Source organism: Poecilia reticulata, unplaced genomic scaffold (genome assembly GCF_000633615.1).
Source record: "Poecilia reticulata strain Guanapo unplaced genomic scaffold, Guppy_female_1.0+MT scaffold_240, whole genome shotgun sequence".
Taxonomy (NCBI): Eukaryota; Metazoa; Chordata; class Actinopteri; order Cyprinodontiformes; family Poeciliidae; genus Poecilia; species Poecilia reticulata.
Window position 1 is genome coordinate 59062 of NW_007615030.1, and position 5223 is coordinate 64284.

General features: G+C 36.5%; 1 protein-coding gene and 1 long non-coding RNA gene across 2 annotated transcripts in view; one reads left to right on the plus strand and one right to left on the minus strand.

Moving 5' to 3' along the window:
• LOC103460419 (uncharacterized) overlaps positions 1-5223 on the minus strand; it is a 37043-nt gene that overhangs the window by 31003 nt on the left and 817 nt on the right. The gene's annotated exons all lie outside the window — the stretch shown is intronic.
• Positions 1-5223, plus strand: part of spam1 (sperm adhesion molecule 1) — a 29597-nt gene that overhangs the window by 4324 nt on the left and 20050 nt on the right. The window lies entirely within an intron of this gene.

Consider the following 5223-nt stretch of genomic DNA (forward strand, 5'->3'; position numbering starts at 1 on the left):
TGATTGTCAATCAGTGTTGCTTCCTAAGTGGACAGTTTGATTTCACAGAAGTTTGATTTACTTGGAGTTATATTGTGTTGTTTAAGTGTTCACTTTATTTTTTTGAGCAGTGTATTTATGATTTATTATCTAAATATATATTTATGCTTTTATTTATATATTTATTCTTTTATTTCTTATGTCGGTTTTGGTCCTCCATACTCAGGAATTAAGACAATACAGTTAAATAAAACTACTATGTTTGAATGCTTAGCTTTAGTCAGTCAAACCCATTTGCTCAGGAATAAATGTAATACTTTAGTGAACAAATTTTTTTTACAGCTATTACCTGGTTTAATCTGTGTTCCACCTCCACTCATAGGGGAAAATTAGCGGGAGTTTTTAAAACGACTTGCCTGGAGACATGCGTTCTCTCTCGGTGTGCCGAACCTGGAGCGCCCGGCCAGCTGACAGCTGGTAGGGGAGCTGGATGTTAATGCAGCGGGAGCAGACATCTCCGAAAACGTCAGAGCAATATTGGAATTGAATGATTTATTGATGAACCAAGTAGATATACATCTACATTCTCGCCAAAAAACATTGTAAAAAATCATTTTGTGTAATTTTAAGTGTAACACAGCAAAAACAATTGTGCCGCCATTGCTGCTTTTCTGAACATCTTTTTAAAGGATGCAGACCCTACATTTGGACACAGCTGTTTTTTGTTCAACTCCCTCTAGTGGTCTGGAGCACTTCCGTTTTCAGCACTTTTTGTTTGCATCTTTTCTTTTTTGCTGCACGTTTGCACCTGTCGGCCACCGTATACTAGTCTTTTTTTTTGTAATTCAAATTTTTATTGAGTTTCTGAATATTGTCTCACATAAAAGCACAAACATTAAACAAAAAGGCTAGTGCACCCCCCTCCACCCACCTCAAAGCTATATATCAAATGCATGTTACAGTGTTAATTCAAAAACATACAGTAGTTGGGAAAAAGTTAGTTGTCCAGGAATAACAAGCTTCATCCAGATGCATCACTCAAATCCGTAGTTCTTTTCAATAAGTCAAAAGCTATCCCATTCCATGTCCCTGTTCCCTTCCATGTTGTTAATCATGGCTTCATAAGAAGCTGTGTCCATCATCGATTTAATCCACTCATTTAGCTCGGGACACTTTGTGGTCTTCCAATGTCTTAAGATGATCCTGCAGGCTGTCACCAGACCGACCACTACAACTGTAAAAACTCCTTTTGGGATGTTCGGCATTTGAGATCTGTCTCTCAGTAAACACACTTCTGGATCTCAGAGCCATGCCATGGACTTAGAGCCTCCAAAATTTTTGTCCAAAAGGGTGAAACCAGAGCAGTCCCAAAAACAATGCAAATATATGCCCACGTCTTTCTTACATTTCCTGCACATATTGTCTGACATTATTTTCATTCTATGTAACCTAGTAGGCGTATGATAATATCTACAGTACAGACCAAAAGTTTGGACACACCTTTTTATTCAAAGAGTTTTCTTCATTTTCATGACTGAAAATTGTAGATCAAATAGCCGTTACACAGCCTGGAGGTGTGTTTGGGGTCATTGTCCTGTTGAAAAATAAGTGATGGTCCAACTAAACGCAAACCGGATGGAATAGCATGACCCTGTAAGATGCTGTGGTAGCCATGCTGGTTCAGTATNACTGACGATCTAGGAACGAATAAGATGACGAGTCTATTCTATTTTTTTAAAAACCTTTATTTACAATTTATGTGCTAGTTTGAACAGGATATTAAGAATATTTACTACAAATACATGTCAGACGTATCGGTCAAAGGACTTTAATTYGGTATTTAAAAATAACTCRGTAAAATATAAAACCGGAGGGTTTTTGTTGTGGTTGTAACTTGATTTAAAAGCCTTTTTTTTATTTACCAATTATTTTTGAGTATGATATCAATGATTTACACCAAATAAATTTAAGAAAAATTTTAATGTATTTTCTTTTGTGATTGCATGCAAACTGTTCTGTAAACGTTTAATATTTTTTATTGAAATAATAAAAATAAGGACGGATCCCACAAAAAACCCAAGAAGAAGAATAAGCTGACGTCATCATATGCGACAYTTACACTCTGGTGAGTAAAAATCTGCACCTGTCAAAATGGGGCCTTGGAAATCAAAACTAGCAAAACTGCTACATTGCTTTCATAGACTTGGCTCCTTTTCCTGTCGAAGGTAGACAATATTTCAGTTATGTTTAGCTCTGTAACTCTTACTCTAATAAGAGCTTGAAACGGGAAGGAGAAGCTGAGCGTTACCACTAGCCGACAGCTCTGTATGGGACACTAAAAAAAAAAAAAAAAAGGTATGTCTTTATTTCTTACCATCTTCAACGCAGAGCTTATGACCACAAAATAAAATCTGAATATTTTTCTAGAAAACTCTGGCGCTGACCTTTGAGTTTAAGTTATGATACTTCCCAAATATTCAATTCATATTTATAGATTTTTACATGAAAAATAAATAAATAAATAAATAAAAGCTTAAAGCGACAAGTCATAATTTAAATAACACATGACTTGTATTGAGAACCACTGCAATAAATCTATATTTATGAGGAATTTTGTTAAGTGGAGTTATTAAAACTTGTTTTTATTTAGAGCCTTAAGTTTTTCTAAAGGTGTAGCAGAGATTAGATCTTTGAACCAAACTCATATTTAAGCAACATTTGAATCTTAGTTTGACTTCAATGGGTCTCAACAGGTTGTTTACTGAGAAAAACACTTTTGTTATTCGTTGCTACTTACTAGCACGGTGGCCGACAGGTGCAAACGTGCAGCAACAGAGAAAAGATGCAAACAAAAAAAGGGAGGCGTCCCTCCTGCTTTGCTCAACCAAAACAGCAGAAGATGCCTCAGCACTGAGGGATATTGTTGATGTGAGGCTCCACAGACAACGTTTCGCAAGTAAGATGGACATATTATTGTGTATTTTGTGTTTAGAGTATTACTATACTTTATTTATGTCCACCGGCGAGATACCAGCTAATGCTAGCTATAGTGCTTGGTGTTCAGCCCCTGCTCTGAAAGCTAACCGAGATTCTTAAAAGTTTCAGTTATTCTCCAAAATTGACTTAGATTATCTGATACAAGAGCCTACTATAGAAATGAAACAATATAATATATATTATAAAAATCAAAATATTACATGTTGTAACATTCACCAGCAAAGTTTACACAGTGGCAATGGCTATTATTTAATTATTTCACTCTGTCAAAGTAAGATACATCCCAAATCTCCCGTTTTTGTTTTGAAGGTTTCCTAAAGACACGATGTGAGGAAGAAGNGTGTGCAAAGCAGTAATCACAGCAAAAGGTTGCTACTTTGAAGAAACTAGAATATAATAAGACATATTTTCAGTTGTTTTACACTTTTTTGTTTAGTACATATTTCCACATGTGTTAATTCATAGATTTGATGCCTTCAGTGTGAGGGTTAGGGTTAGGGCCATATATAAGGCACACCAGATTATAAGGTGCACTGTGTTGAGGAAATTTTTTAGGTGCGCCTTATAGTGCGGAAAATACGGTACTCTGAGACCTTTGAATACATCTGTATAGTGTCCATTACGTGTGGGATAGATGTAAGTTGATAAGTGATAATATATTGTCCACATATAAAAGCAGTTTGTGTTCTTGTTGTCCCCATAATATCCCTATTTATCCTTCTTTATCCTTATGCTCACTGCCAAAGTTTCAATGAAGATAATGAATAACAAGGGGCTCAGAGAACAACCCTGATGGGTGCCACGTGATAAATTAAAAAAAGGTGAGATAATGCCATTACTTATGACTGCAGCCTTTGGTTCTTTATACAGTATTTTGACCCATTTAAATAAAAATTGGTGCTTCCAACCACTCTACATACTCCTGAGATAGCCTTGGTAAATTGAGTTTAGAGAGAAAAGCATCACTTTCTCTTTGGTTTGTTTCTTTAAACACTGAAGAATGTATATAATGTTTCATAATATTGTTTGAATACATTGTTTATGTCTTTTGCTGAGGTTACTAAAGTATCTCCTTGTTTAATGGCAGGGATTATGTTCCAAAAATCCTCTTTTTTAACTTGTCTTGCTAATAATTTACCCGTTTTCTTCCCCTTCCTCATAGAATGACGTTTTTAACCTAAACAGAGCCTAACCTAAACCTAAATATTCCACTTTTTTGTTATAAATTTCATTTAACTGAAACTTAAGCTCACAAATATCTTGATAAAGTAAATCATCATTACACCTAGCCAAACTGTTTTAAGTTTGATTTCTCTTTCCAATTCTCAAATTTTACATAAACTCTTTTTTGCTCCATGAGGTATATGCTATAAGTTCATCCCTCAGGAACGCCTTACAGCAGTGGTCCCAACCTTTTTATTATCGCGGACCAACCAAGACTTGGCCCTTTTATCGCAGCCTGTGGGTTTTTCCTGACTGGAAACAAGAATCCAACCTGCTGAATGTGACAGGTAGCCAATCAGAAAGCGCGGTGACGTAAGAACAGAGGGGAATCCCAACCAGCTGACATGTGAAAATATTTATTATTCGTAAAGGTCATTTTTACATATGTTTATTATGTTTATTCAGTTAAAAATGTTAACTATGAAAAAACATAGTCACCTCTAAATCATAGTGCAGCAAATAGAGCGGCTGCTCCCGTCGTCTTTCATCCACCGCCTTTTCTTTTTGTTACATCTTTTATCTCTTAAAATGACTCCACACTACACTTCTACATCGTCACCCATGTTTGATTATTCTAAATTCCCGCTATATTAGGTGTATACTGGATTATCCTCTGGAATCGGGATGTTCGTGACTGGAATCGGTTCGTGTTGCTCCTGCCTTGGAGACACGAACCGATCGAACCTGTTGGACTTTTATCAGCTCTGTGGTCACAGAGGTTTGGAGAATCAGCCGACATTCTTAAATCTTGCCGTCTAAACCAGACTTAAGACTCACAAGCTCTACTCATCTCCTCTCCACCGCAGCCCAAACGCTCTGACTCTGGTCGCTATGGTAACGTTTATATATCCCTTCAAAATAAGATACAGATACGCCACATAAACGAACATTTTACTTTTGTGAAAATTTTAACTCACGATAATGACTAACGGAGCCCTGAGCTTGTTTCTCTGCAACCAGACGGTCCCATCTGGGAGTGATGGGAGACAATAACACCTGAAGTGTTGCTTATATCCACAGCCT